The sequence below is a fragment of the Mustela lutreola genome, chromosome 16 (genome assembly GCF_030435805.1).
Source record: "Mustela lutreola isolate mMusLut2 chromosome 16, mMusLut2.pri, whole genome shotgun sequence".
NCBI lineage: Eukaryota > Metazoa > Chordata > Mammalia > Carnivora > Mustelidae > Mustela > Mustela lutreola.
Window position 1 is genome coordinate 2,876,228 of NC_081305.1, and position 15,036 is coordinate 2,891,263.

General features: G+C 57.4%; 1 long non-coding RNA gene across 4 annotated transcripts in view; it reads left to right on the forward strand.

Annotated features, from left to right (window-relative positions):
* The window catches only part of LOC131817800 (uncharacterized), a 167,977-nt gene that overhangs the window by 47,140 nt on the left and 105,801 nt on the right, over positions 1-15,036 (forward strand). For all 4 annotated transcript variants that reach the window (XR_009348583.1, XR_009348584.1, XR_009348585.1 and 1 more), the window contains exon 2: positions 14,533-14,653. This is a non-coding gene — a long non-coding RNA (uncharacterized LOC131817800). The remainder of the gene's footprint in view (positions 1-14,532; positions 14,654-15,036) is intronic.

Here is a 15,036-nt window from a genome sequence, read left to right on the forward strand (position 1 = left end):
AGGAAGGGGAGCAGACAGCCAGGCAGACACATGATGAGTGTGGTGGAATGGGGGTTGGAGAAACTTCTGGAAACAAGGCACCGGCTTGGGTCAGTTTGGACAGGGCCTGAAACTGTGGGTGGTCTGCAGAGTGGAGAAGAGGGGAAGCGGGGCGCCTGCCAGTGTGCAAGGTACAGATGACCACAAGGCACAGAAGCACCCGCAAGGCTCCCCTGCATGCTCCGCTGGCCCGTCCAGGGACATCACCGGGCTCCTGGCCTGGGAGGACCTGCCACCGTTGGCAAGAAGCTCCTCTCCTTCTCCCTGTCAGTCCCTGAGGAATGTCCCCAGCCTGTCCCGTCCAGCCTTGTCTCGTCTTGCAGAAGAGGAGTTGGAGACCAGGGACACGTGGTGGGCTGTGCCCGGACGACGTGTTGATGGAGAGCGGCCTCTCCCGGGGCCTCAACACAAGCTTGTCCACTCCAGCAGCTCACCCTGAGGACAAGAAAAGAAGAGAAGCTGATGGCCAGGCCTGGGAGAGCACAAAGAGACAAAGGGCCAAGGAAGGTGGTGCAGGAAGCCGGCCAAGGAGCTGAGACTCCGACGGGTCAGGGAGCCCAGCGTGGCCCACCGCTCTGCCACCCCTTGGTCCCGGGCAGACCTCGCACACCCCAGCCTTGTCCCCTGTTCCGGGAGGTGGCCGGCTGGGTGGCTGTCTAAGAACATCACCAGCTCTGAAGAGCACTGCATGGGAACGCGCTCGCCTCTTCTCCCCCTGATGCCCCACAAGTGCCAGTTCTGGGGTCCAAGGTCACCTCCGAGCTGCGTGACTTCCTGACCTGATGAGTCTCCTTTCCCTTCTTTGAAACATGCGGATAACGGATGCAGCCAGCTCCTGCAGGAACCGCCAGCCTTCCGTGCACCCAGCGTCACGGGCTCGACCAGTGCCAGCTTTCGTCACCACCGTTCGGTCACCACAAGAAACCCTGAACCTGAGCCGGGCCCCCAGCTCTCCAGATCTAAGTGGAGGAGGAGGCGGTAGAGAAGAGGCGGCCGAGAAAGAAGACGCTGGTTCGAGCGTGTGAGAGAGTGGCCTAGGGTCTCCGGTCCGCACTGCAGATGCGGGCTTCACTGGCACATACGAGGCTGGCCAAGAAAAATGTGGACCCCCAAGAGGGTCATGACCTCAGAATATGTTTTTAAATGCACAGAGGAAATTCCCAATTTGATGCCGCTGGATGGGTCGTGTTTTTTTTCTTTCCCCTCGCTAAAGTCTGGAGCGTGACCTTCAGCCAAAAAGCCATGCTACCCTGACACTCTGCATTTAACATTAGAGGAGGGGCCTGGCTGACGTCACTGCTGTGGTGAGAGCCTCGCTGGGGCGGACACGGTCACGGTCACACCAGACGCACCTTCGGTTCCCTTAGGAAGGGGAGGGAGGGAGCGGGGCAGGAAGCAGAGACGGGAGCTGAGCCCGTGGGCAGCTCCCCGCCCGAACCGGGGGGATGCCGCGTGTTGTTTTCTATCAGAAAACACAGGCCAGGTTCAGCGTCTGACTTAGGAACAGGGTGTAACCTGGGCCACCAAGCCTGGTGGTCGGTTTCCCGGGCAACGGAACCAGCCGTGACCGCACCGCGCTCCGACAGCCACTTAATCAGGCCTCCACATTATTTGTGCCGCTTTAATCAACAAAAAATTTTTTTGTTGCAACCATTTTTATGGAAATTTCTTTTTTTCCAAAATGACTTGCACATTTCTCAGAGGGCTTGGAACATACTTTGAATTTCTGCAGATGCCACGGCCGTGAGCGTGGGTCCGTGCGCTGGCTTCCACGGCCACTCGTCACTCATCCCACTGGGAGCAAAACAGACGAGACCCCTGCCCGCAGGGCACAGATGCTCTGGGGAAAAGACACAGCAGGAAAACAAAAATAAAACCCCTGGTGCCGGTGTAAGGAGGAGTGAGACGCTCAGAGGCAGAACAGAGAAGTAGGTGCGGAACCACGGCAAGGTCGGCTGCTGTCCTCCGAGTCTCTAGGGCTTTGCCTCTGTACAAAGTGGTCCAGCCTGCTCTTCCCTTGAGGTAATAGTTTTCCTTCTCCTGTGGTCATCCTTGAATAGGAATTTCTGAGCAAACAAAGGCCCCAGTGCTGACTGCTAACTGGCCCCCAGGCCCTCACCGCGGGCTGCTGGCTTCTCCGGCTGCCCATCTGTCTATCCGTCCGTCCGTCCATGTCAGTGTCTCTGGAAGCTGGAAGCACAGGGCTGTGGGACCAGGGCTGACAGCCAGCATTAGGCCACACAGGTTGGGTTTTGAACCCATGGTGACAGCTCCAGAAATTTTTTAATTTACTTTTTTTTTTTAAGATTTTATTTATTTATTTGACAGACAGAGATCACAAGTAGGCAGAGAGGCAGGCAGAGAGAGAGAGGAGGAAGCAGGCTCCCTGCTGAGCAGAGAGCTCGATGCGGGGCTCGATCCCAGGACCCTGGGATCACAACCTGAGCCAAAGGCAGAGTCTTAACCCACTGAGCCACCCAGGCGCCCTTCAATTTACTTTTGACACTTGGTTAGAATCGGGAGGAGAAGTTCCGTCTGTTCGAGTGCAGCTCTATTTCTGCGGGATGCTGGCTGAGACAGGTCCACGGGCTTCTGACTTTGACGAGCTCTGCTGCATTAATGAGGAACCTCAAAAACTAGGTGGATGGCAGCGACTAGGAGGGCTTTCGTGGTGAAATGAGCACAGTCTGTGAGTCTGTCCTGCCCTTCCTCCGACCACTGTCTGCCAGGCTCCGCGGAACTGACAGCGGGTGCTGGGGCCCCACGGTGCACGGGGGCCCAGAGCAGGTGGTCCCGCCCTGCTGCGGCTCCCAGGGGAGCCCCTCGCCCCATGCTTCAGCGGGTGGCCCGTGCAGGGTCACTCTCACTGAGTGGCCTTGGCAAGCTACTCTCCTCTCTTTCCGCCCGAGTGTCCCCATCACTAAGGCAGGGGTAGCTATAGCCTGTGCTTTGTGGGAGCACCGAGGGGGTGAATCAGCGGCCGGTGTCCTATCAGCAGTCCCAGGGCAGAAGTGCACAGTAACTGTTACCCCCCGTCTGGGGCTGGAGGACCCGGCGCAACCCCTCGGATCAGGACACACCCACGAGGAATGACTCCCACGGCCTCACGAATCACCTCGTGACCTTGAACATGCCCAGTGCTCCAGCCGGTGCACACCTGCTACCAGCTAGATGCCAGGGTGTGGGACCCGGGCCACGGGGGATCCCTGTGTGTGGCCCAATGGGGGAGCCTGGGGAGATAGAGCACAGAGGCTCTCAGAGGTGGGTCCCCAGGACTGGCCACATCAGCATCACCTGGGAGCCTGCTAGAAATGCAGATTCTGAATCAGAAACTCTCAGAGTGGGGCCCAGTCGTCTGCACATTAACACATCCCCTCCCCACACCCCCGAGATTCTAACAGCACCAGAGTCTGAGAACTGCTGATCTAGAAGGTTCTAGGAAGAAGAAAACACAGCCTTTTTCAGGTTCACCTAGTAACTGTTTCCGCAGCATGTGTTTTGGAGCCCGGCGAGGTGCCGTAGCACACCCCATCATCACCCCCACCCCGTGGGGCCCGGGAAGGCCGTGAGGCCAGCGGCAGGGGAATGCCAGGCCGGCTCTCCCTCCCACCGGGAACCATCGCAGATTCCACCAGCGACACCCCGGGGCACCTCCCCGCCCCGCAGGAAGCCGAGCACGTCCCAGCAGTTTCTCTCCCGTCTGGACTCTGCTCTGGGGAAGATAAAGGCAGCCCTCGGCTCTCGGAGGCCCCGCCGCTAATTAGATCCAGATGCAGCCTAACGGGCCCGTGGGCCGCCTGGCTGGGCCTCGCAGGCCCTTGAGCCCCCGACTGCCCAGGAGAGATGCATCCGCGCAGGGAGGCGGGCACGGGCACCCCAGGCCTTCCTGTCCACAGGTGCGGATGGCAACTGTAGTGTGCCGAGGGCCACCACGGGGAGGGGACAGGAGCACCTGCCGAGTGAGAGAGGATGCAGCTTAGAACAACTCTGGGTGCTAGAGCCCTAGCAGGGGTGCAGGAGCACTGTGGGAGCCGCCGAGGGTTCACTGGGAGGCCCTTCTCCCGTCAGCTCTTCTCTGAGCCCATCACCTCTGCTAGCCTCTGATCCCTCCCAAAGGGGTCTGTCCCACGGGATCCCAGGCCCAGCTGCTTTTCTGGAAACCATCAGGGGGAGAGGGGCCCACACTGGACTATATGGCCTGTTTGGAACTCTGCATGGCCTGTTCCTCCCCTGGGGCTTGCTCAGGGATGAAGGGAGTGTGTTCTCCCCAGCTCCTGAGAACCTTCTAGACCAGTAGTTCTCCAACTGTGCCTCCTTCAGAATCACCCAGAAGTCCTATTAGTGCGCAGATGGCCAGCCCCACTCCCAGAGCTTCTGATTCAGAGCCTGCGTTTCTAGCAAGCTCCCAGGGGCTGCTGTTGCTGCCAGGCCAGGGACCCGGCTCAGAGAGCCTCTACCTGGATTAACCCGGGAGCCCCAACTGGCCACACCCAGAAATCAGCAGAGAAGTCCTCAGTGTTCCCCTACCCCTGACCTTCCTTCCCAGAAACTAGGAAAGGGTGGGCTTTGGGGGTGGCCACCCGTGTCCCAGATGAGTAAACTCGGGTTCAGAGAGCTCAAGGACACACTTGGGGTCGCTTCCAGCCAGGCACCACCTGGTTTCAAAGGGCTGCTGTCCATATTAAGTTCTGTCCTCTGACCCCACCCTGCCTTGGTCTTGGAGGAGAGTCTTCCGGAGTGAGGGCCGCTTCTTATTCTTGAGGGTCTGAGACGGGTGACCCTGACGGGTCCAGTGGGCCTCATCCAAGTTGTGCTCGTGTCCCTCCTACCTCGTGGCTCAGCCTCTTCCATCACTGGCTTCCACGGTCGACACGGTGCTCTGACCCAGGCGAGGCAGAAGGGCAAGGCCCTTGGAGCACGGTGGGGGGTCTGGCCTGGACATGGCCTCTGTCGTTTTTGCTCACATTCCGTGGATACGGGCCGGCTCGTGGCCTCACCGGATGGCACGGGCCGCTGGGAAATGGGGTGAGGCTGGCAATGAGTTGGGAACAGCTAGCTGACCCCCGCCACCACCGCTTCAGCCAGGTGGACCCCAACCCCAAAAGAAATGAAAACATTTGCACAGAAGACTTGAACGTTCACGATGGCCTCAATCCTGAGAGCCCTGCCCTGGAGGACCCCTCTCCCGCCCCGAGGTCCCTCTGCATGGGGAGAAAGAGGCAAGCAGGGCTCTCGCCAGCCCCACGGAGGACGCGGCACTGCTGGGCACGCCGGCTGGGGAGAACCTCAGGACAGTGCAGTGAGGGAAAGAAAGCAGAAGCGGGCGAGGACATTTGTATGATGCATCGCGGGAAAATCTGGAACAGGCGAAACCACTACCGAGCGAGCGAGGGGAAGCGGCTGTGGCCGCCTGCGGCCAGGGTGTGGCAGGGCGGCCGCGGGCAGGAGGGGCTTTCCAGGAGGCTGGAGCTGCGTCAGAGCTCGTCGGGGAGCCGGTGGGGACACAGGAGGGCACCCTCCTTCGACAGGAGTTGTCAGGCGGCACCCTCGACATGGACACACTGTGCTGCCGGCAAATACTCCGCAGTCAATTTGATTTACAAAGAAAAGTACATGTAGATATGTGTGTCGCGACCCAGCTTCAGGGGTAACTGTGTCCCCCCCAACCCCCCACGGGAAGCTCTCTGAACCTTCTCTGTCCCCCCCGCCTCCCCGGCCAGTACCACGCCCCACGGACCCCAGCTTGCTGGGCGCGTCCTTCTGGAACAATCGTGGGATTTAAACTCTCCTAGACCTAGAGGCCCTCCAGACCGCCTGAGCGGGCGGTGTCCCCGCGTCTGGACACCTCCCAGACCTGTGAAACGGCCTGGGCGGGAGCTTGCCAGTGGCTGGCACCTGCTCCTTCAACCGGCTGGGCCCACCGCTGAGTCTCCAGCTCGGGACAAGGGCGCGCGCTGCACCGACGCGTGCCCCCAAGTGCCGCGGCCTCCGTTCTCCCCTGCATCCTTCCTGACCTTTGGACTCAGCCCATAGTTTCCTTGAATCCTGGCCCCCCGAACGCAGGCCTGCGGGTGCCGCAACTGCTCCCCTCATCCCAAGCCTCCTCGCAGGCCGGCCAGGTTTCAGCCGTGGGAGGGGCTGTGTCCCCAGGCAGAAATCCAGAGTCACCGGTGGCGGGGGAGGAGTGCTAAAATGTATCCCCCCTGGACCAAAAAAAAAAAAGTGCTTACAGGGCCAATTGGATGGGTCTGAAATCAGAACAGGATCCGTGGAGATGAGCAGGAGGTCCGGGCCCGCAGCCGTCACCTTGCTTTGTCTGCGCACCTGCCTCTCCCGGGGCTGGGAACCTCCCAGCTCCCGTGCTTCTGGCAGAGTCACCGCGTCTCTTGTGACAGCTCCCCTTGGCTGGAGATGGTTGGGCCAAGGATGGGGACCTGCCCCACACGGGCCAGTCTTCCAGTACTGACACCCGGCCAGCACCACGGGTTTAAGAGCCGGCCATGAGCCACGGGGGGCCACAGAACCTCCCTGGGCCTTCTGCGGACCAGGAACGAGTGTGAGGCTCAGTCGCTCCTCACCAGCAGCTCCTGGGCACAGGTCGGGACAGGAGAGTGACCAATTACCCTGCTGGGAGAGGAGGGTGGTCTGTGGTGTGAAGGACCCTGAGAGACCATGGAGAGAGCCACGGAGATGGGTGTGGTGGCCTCCTCATCCGTGGTCCGGTCGGGCCCTGGGGAGCTTCTCCACGCTTCCTTGCTGCCTGTGGCTTCACCTTCCTTAGCCAGAGAGATGTCACGGTGACACGTTCAGGGTGGGTGCTCGGGGCCACCCTCAGAATGAAGCAGAAGTCAGGAGCCAGTCACGGACACCTGTCTTCCCAGAAGGGAGAAGGGGGCCCACACCCCAGGAAGACAAGAGGCCCTGAGCACAGTAGAGAGAGGTCAGCAAACAGGCATCCCCGGCGCAGGCCCGGCTCCCCTCCTCTGTTTCTCTCCCTCCGTGCTGCTCTGCAAGGACGTCTTCCCTCAGAGCTGGGACCTGCCTGGGTCCCCCAGGACCGGCTCCTCCTCTCAAGACCCTTCATTTAGTTGCATACTTTTGCTGTACAAGGAAATAGTCACCCCTTTGTCAGATGAAGGCACAGTCACACATTCCAGGGATTAGGACGTGGCCCCCTTTGAACCCATGACACAGTCTTTGACTATTGGAGCTGGGCAAGACCTTGGAGCGACTTCCACCAACCCCCTTCCCATTTACAAATTGGAAACAAGGGTGTAAAATAAGTCATTTATACAAGAAGTTGGGGTGCAGGTGCATGAGATCCAGGGTGGGGGCAAGTGCCCCAGTTAGGGCACCCCCAGAAAGGAAAAGATGGCTCAAAATGCCAGTCATAACAGTATTGGGAGTAGCGATAGCCCATTGGGTAGTTTACTGAGCATTTACGTGGCCACGGCACTGCACGAGAACAGAACGTGTCTGCCCAACAGAACTTACCTTCTACCTGAGAAGCAGACCATGAAATATCCTGCATGTTTGATAGCAAAGGAAGGAAAGCCAAAGTGGGGGACCGACGGCTCAGGAGCAGGGTGGTCATAAACTCAGAAGCCCTCTCTGACCAGGGGTAGTGATTGAGTCGACCAGCAAGGAGGGGAGGGAGGAGCTTGTAGGGACCTGGGGAGAACGTTCCAGAGGGAACAGAATGTGCACACCCCCGCACGCTGTGGGGTCGGCCAGGCCACACGGCCAGGGGAGAACGTTCCAGAGGGAACAGAATGTGCACACCCCCGCACGCTGTGGGGTCGGCCAGGCCACACGGCCAGGTCAGAGAGGCGTCTGGGGTGTGACGGCAGGAGCGGGAAGAAGCCGGGCACTGGGGGCCTGGTGGTCGCGCGAAGCTTGGTGGCTTCGTGGTGGGGTGTTCCGGGTGGATGTGTTCCGGCTTTTTATGTGAGCATCTGGCTCACGCGGGAACAGAGCGGGGGGGCAAGGGCAGAAGCAGGGAGAAGCCAGCAGGTATTGGGGTGAGGACAGAGGGGGGCTTAGACCACCCAAGGCAACGGGGAGGTGGCAGAGGGGCTGCGTCCGGGGCCAGTGGGATCCGCACCAGGACTGTGAAGGTGGCGTGTGAAGGGCGGAAGAAGGGGGCGACCCCAGGGCTTCGGGCCTGAGCAACTGGCAGGAGAAGAGTCATGTGTTCCCTTTGATATCCAGCTGTGGACAGAACAGTGAAGGCGCTTGCCTCTGGACTGTACAGCCCAGTGCGGGGGAAGCTCTTAAAAAAAAAGACAAGAATTTTAAAAACGCATGAGAATCATAGTAAGTGCTTCTAACGCAAACGGGGAAAGTGCATCCCGTGAAAATGAGCCCTTGGTGGGCAGGAGGGCCTACTGTCCCCCCACCCCCGGCCCCTGTGGCCCGGCACCCAGAAAGTTCCAGCAACACGGCACCCGGTGGTCAGTAAATATTTGCTGGAAAACAAATGGAAGAGGACAGGCGAGGCCACAGTCTCTGAGCCGGCATGTGTGTCGGGGGCTGCGCACAGGGCTTTTGTATGCGGCATCTCGGGTCATCTCCCCAACAGCCTTTGAGGACAGTGCTGGTGGGTGTCCACGGTTTATGGATCAGAACATGGAGTCCCAACAAGGCTAAAAATTTAGTCGAGGTCAGCTAACCAGCAAATGGTAGCGGTGGAATTTAAATCCAGGCAGTCTGGCTTGAAGGACCCTGCTTTTAGCGGTCACATGACTCTGCCCCAGTGAACCTTCCTTACAGCGGTCTGTCCTCCCAACCATCCTTTCAGCCGCCCACCCAGTTACCCAGCTACCCCCCACCTTCCCAACTACCCACCCACCCACACAACCACCCACCCCACCATCCACCCACCTACCCTCCCAGCTACCCATCTCCCCACCTACCCAACCATCCACCCAACCATCCACCCAACCATCCACCCAGCTACCCAACCATCCATCTACCCATCCACCCACCCAGCTCTCCCGCCATCCATCCATCTGCCCACCCACACAGCCATCCACCCAGCTACCTACCTCCCCAGCCATCCATCCACCCAGCTACCCACTCACCCAGCGACCCACCCAACCATCCACTGAGCCATTCAATCAAACATCTACTCAACCATCCAGCCGTCATCCATCCAAGCACTCACTGAGTACCAGCGCCAGCTGTGTGCCAGGCACCGAAGATACGATAATGAACAAACCACACGTGCTCCTCGTGTTCATGGAAATTCCGGCCTACAGGAGGAGACCAACATGAAAGCTGAACCTAGGAGGATTAGTGGTACGAGCCAACAAGTATAAACAGAGACACATCTGTTGGTCGTGGAATTGGCTCCACCTGGAATGAGCTGTCATTGCACATGGAAGCCAGAGCTTGGCCTGGAGTGGCTGAGAATATGCTCAGAAGTCCTGCCGTGACAGGGCTGACCCAGGAGCAAAATTGTGAAATCATGCAGCTTGTCCATAAACCTCTCTCTCTGTTTGGAAACTTCCCGCACCCACACCAAGGGTTCTCACGCTATCCTCTGAATGCCAGAGCCTCCCACTCAGGCTTCCTGAGCTCCAGAATTCTCTCTCCCTCCCAGCTTACTTGTCCCCTGTTCCAGGACCTCAAGTCCTTGCAAGTGTTGAACCCCGATCCCTGTTAATATGCTAATGATAACCCCCACCCACCCACCGCATCAGAGGAGCCAAAGGGTTAGGACACCAGAAGCAGACCCTGGTCTTCAGAGAGTCTCGAAGGAAATGTATCAAACGGCAGAATTTCTGGCCCTGCATGGGACAGCCCATATTTGACCAGCCAACCTCCATGACTCCTGCTTCAAGGGTTTGCCTCTTGGTTTCCTCCGGGATCTGTTCCTTCTCTCCTCTCACTCCACGAGACCCAGGTGTGGGTGACGCCAGCCCCCAGGTGCAGGGATGAGCACAGATCCAGGCGACCCAAGTCACAGTGACGGCTTCAGAGATGTCACATGATCAGACCTGTAGGAGTCACCACTGTGGTGTTGCTGGAACAGTGGAGAAATGACCACGTTCTTCACCCTTACCTGACCAGACTGATACGTGTAAGTCCAGAGTTGCCAGAGGCCAGTACACAGAGAAAATAAAACCAACCTAGAGCAGAGCAGAACAAAGGGAAGGGAGAGGAGCAGACCATCACATTATCCAAGTGCCTGGATCCAACTATGCCTGAACTCCTGGGTTGGGGACCTTCTATTATATGAGTGGCAAAGCCTCTAGTTTTTATTACTTAAACATGGAGTTTCTATCACTGAAAACTGAGTCTTGAGTCCCATGACACAGGTTGACAGCGAGTCAACCCCATTGGAACGTCATGTGCAGATAGAATCCTGACGTCACCCCCTCCAAGACCGTTCTGTGGCTCCAGCCTTGCCTCTCCCAGGCAGGTGTGGCGATGCCGCTCTGCTGCGGTCGTTGCATGGCCCGGGCCAAGACGCGTCCCCTCTCTCCAGCTCCATTTCCTCGTCCGTACAAGTGTGAGGCAGGGGCCTGGCCCCCACACTGACTGTGCTGTCCTCTCCTGAAGCTTCTTGATGACCCCGAGGCCCTTCCCTTTCTCAGTGAAGCCACAAGCATCTCATCGTATTTATTTAAATGCATGACATGAGGTGACGCGCTGTGCACGGGTCAGCGTCCTCTCCCGGCGTCAAGGAGAGAAGCGGGAACAGGAGGGATAAAACCAGTGTTAACGGGGAACGGCTTCTGGGAGGCGGGTTTCAGACGATTTTAATTCCATTCCTCATGGCTTTTTGTTTAGCATTTTACCAGTTTTCTAGTGTGAAGGTATATCCCTTTTCTAATCAAACCCAAAATGTATTTTATTTTAAAGGAGAGAAGGAATTAAAAACAGAACTGACGCGGCCGTGGAAGCTGGCAGGGGGGAGGGGGTGGAGGAGACGTTCCTCGGGGGAGCCGCAGGGCTGTTCCTCGGGGGAGCCGCAGGGCTGTTGCGCTCTTTGTCCTTTGGAATCTCAGTCCATGGCACTTCAAACGGCCGCGCTCGTGGCGTTCCCTTGGTGAGACGCGGAAGGCAATGCGTCCTGGAAATGCACACCGCGGGGACTGAGCGGGCCGCTCCCAGGCTGTCCACACCGGACACCGCGCTCTGATATCCACTCTCCTCCTGGGCGAAGCTGCATGCTGCTTCTCAGAAGCCACCCCGTGGGCTGAGTGGGTGTAGGGGATGAAACCTAATTGCCCCAGAGCCTCGGGGAGGGTGCCGGACTCCAGGGGCCCGTGCCCAGCTGGGGTGAGGTGGGGAGCCCCAGAGCCGAGAACAGTGGACCTGTTTTGTGGACTCGGGCAGAGAGCTCTCAGACTGGAATGAGAATCACCCATGGGCACCCCACTTCCAACTCCGCAGGTCCGGGCAGCTCGAGAACCTGCATTTCTAACAAGTTCCCGGGGGATGGTGCCGCTCCGGGACCCCACTTTGAGAATGACCAGAGCAGAGCAATATAACCCCAGAATTTGTCACTGAGGTTGATAAGAAGCCAAAGGTTCTCGCCATGAATCGCTTCCAACCTGAGCCCCCATCCCCATGCCCTCCTCTGAGATTTTGACCCAGTGGGTTTGGGGCGGGTCAATGTGGGTGTTTCTTTGAAACCTCCTCCAGCGTCCGAATGCGCAGCCAGAGCTGAGACCTTCCCCGATGTTAGCTATCCGTGCCCGTTGCCTCTTGCTCCTTAAAATGTCCATTTTCCTTTCTATTTATTATTTATTTGGGAGGGTGGTATGTATTCGTTATAATTGCTCCTGGCTACAGCTTGAGCTCTGAAGACGGAGCTTGGAGGTTGGCATGCATTACCCACTGAATGACCCCTTTCTCTCATGAGGGACACGGGAGTCCTGAAGTGGATCTAGTAGGGTCTGCTGGCTCCCGTGGGGACTGCTGAGGTCACAGCCTTGAAGTCTGAAGGAGTGCAATCTTGTACATCTAGAATATGCTGTTGGAGCCAAGAATCAGGTGGACAAACCAGCCGTATCAAAGTCCTGATCACAACAAATGTACTGAAAGAGGGAAGGGGGGGAAGACGGGGGGGGGGGCGGGGAGGAGACCCACAGGAGGAAGCGAGGAGGGACTTCGACTCTGAAGCCCAGGTGCGCTCCAGAAAACCAGGCCAGAGGGAGCCCTGCCTCCGAGTAGAGCCTGAGCTCCAGGAGCCAGAGCCCCAGGTCCAAGCGGGAGCCTGTGCAGGAGGTCCCCAGAACATCATTCCTGGCTTGGGAGAAACGGACGGGGACCTGGGAACCTGCAGCTGCTGCGGGCCCCCAAAACCTCAGTGTGTAGCTGGGGGCCGCCGGGCTTCTTGTGATGTTTTTGCAGACCCCGGGGATGCGGGGGGCTGAGGTGGCTGGGTGAGGGGCTCTGGGCCCCGAGAGACGCTGCTGTTACTCCTCGTGGTCGCCCTGTAAGCTGCACGACTGCCGTGCGCCCCAAGTCCAAGCGGGCCACGATCCTCCTCGGGGAAGTGTGGCCAGGCCAGGGAGGCCAGGGGGACGGGCTTGGCAAGGTCCACGGGCCAGCCCCGAGGCCACACGGGATTGCACGGCTGTTTTTTAAAAGATACCAAGCTTTGCACAAGGGCCTTGGCTTGGCAGACCCCTCCTCCTGTGGGGCATCTCTGCAGGCAGTGGGGGAGGGGACCGGTCCGTCCCAATCAGTTTCTGCGATTGAGTCGTCTTTCTCTAAATAAGTAAATTAGCTCTAATACCCTTATTTGCTATCAACCTTATAAACCTAACGCAAACCAGATGGGCCTGGCTTCCCGAGCCCCCCACGCCGCACAGCCCCGCCTCCTGGGGTCGGCCCTGGGCTGACTGGCTGCCTTCGCCCCTGCACCCCTCCTCTCCCTACGTAAACAGCCCCGAAAGCAGAGTGCGTTTGGATCGCTGCCCAAGCCAGAGGCTTCCTGGGGTCCTCCCAGGGCTTCCTGGGGAGCAGGCTCAGGAGCCACACAGCCAGGGCTCATTGTCAGGGTCAGCCCTAACCGCACCTTTGGTTCCTCATCTCAGAGTGTATTACTTTGCAGTAAGAAAGCACGGATGCGCTTTCTCCCTCGTCATCAAAAGCAACGTTTTCACTCCTGGAACTTTAGAGAAGACAAATACAAAAAAAGAAAAGAAGAGAAAGGAAAGGGAGAAAGAAACTGTAAAACGGCCCGTAGCCTGCCTGCAGGGATGGTCAGCGCGCTGGGAACCGGCGTCCCGGGCTTTCGTCCGGGGCAGAGGCCGGCACGCTTCTCCCGTGGGAGGACTGTCGGGGAATATCGGGGGTTCTCTGGGTGCTGTGGTCCCTGTCTGAGCTCCGCTGCCGTAGTGCGGAAGCGGCGTGGACCGCATGCCTGTGAGCGGACGGGCCGCGAACCAATAAAACTTCACCAGCAAAACAGGACAGTAAGGGGTGCTGGACTGCATTCGGCCCACGGGCTGGAATCCGTCGACTCCTTGTCTGTGCGACAGAAATAAATTCCGGGCGACATATGTACTTGGACACTCTCCACTAGTCACAGTAGAAAAAGTGAAAAGAAACCAGTGGAATTCGCACCATCCTGCACTTTATTCAACCCGATCTGTATGAAATATTATTCTCACATGAGACAATATTAACAAATTACCAATGAGAAAATTTACATGGTTTGTTGTTTGTTTGGGTTTTTTTTTTTTTCTTGATACCAACCCTTCAAAATCCAGACTTTATTTTCACACTGATAGCACGTCCCAGTGTGGGGGAGCCACAGTCCTAATGCTGGGGGGCCACACATGGCTAGTGGCCACCACAGTGGGCGGCGTGGGTCTGTGCAGCACCTTGCCTCCCCCTGCTTGTCACACTGCACGCGTGACCATGATCAGCTGCTTAACCTCTCTGTGTCCTACCTTCCCCGTTTGTCGGGTGAAGATCACAACGCCTGACTCGTAATGCTGGTTTAGGAATTATTTGAGGAAACGCTCACGGGTCGCGCCTGCGGTCTGACAAAGAGCAGACACCGGCGAGCGCAAAGTCTTACGCTGGCTGACAGCACGAAGGCACAGCCACGGAAAGGCATTTTTCTTGTCCACGTTCCCAGCATCCCCACAAGCAAAACGGCAGGGCCCTTTTGAAGTCAGCCATCCAGCCCACCACCCCTGCCGCCAAAGTAGGGAGAAGCTAGCCTGATGCCCAGAAAGGTTAAGTAATTTATCCAAAGTCATTCAGCCAGAAAGGCCTAGAAGCCATTAGTAATAATGGGCACACGAGGCTTTTAAAAATGTCATTTTTTGTTCACCAAAAATGCTGTGAATTTGATTTACCACATTAGTAGATTAAACAAGAAAAGCCATAATAATCTTAGTGGATGCAGAAAATGCATCTGACAAAACGCAGCACCTACGCATGGCCGTAAAGGAACTCTCAGGAAACTAGGAACACAGGAGACTTCCTGACCCTAATCAAAGGCCCTTGAAAACCCTACAGGTAACGTCAGACTTGCTGGGGTGAGTCCGAACGCGGGTCCTGCCAGAGCAGAAACCGGGCAAGGATGTCCTCTCTCGACGCCCCCGTCACATCCCCCTGGAAGCCCTTGCCGCGGGATCAGGTAAGAGGGCAGAAATAAAGGCGTGCGGATCAGAACGGGGAAAATAAAACTGTCCTTTATTTGCAGGTGACAAGATTATCTATTTAGATAAATCCCAGATATTCTTTTTTTTTTTTTTTAAGTTCTGTAATAAGTAAATGAGCTTAGCGAGGTCCCAGGACACAAGGTATGAAGAACTGACAGATGCGTCACCCTTTACCCAGAAAGTACCGAACGTGGGCTGTGCACACCGCAGCCCATGGGTCACAGCAATAAGAAACACTGAAGACAGTTTTGTTTGAGATCTTTTACCCTGTAATATGGAATTAGTGAGATGGTTTGTAAACGTTACCCTCAATACCGGTGCCTGTAGATATGCTGTCCTCTCTTCTCTGCGGTGATCA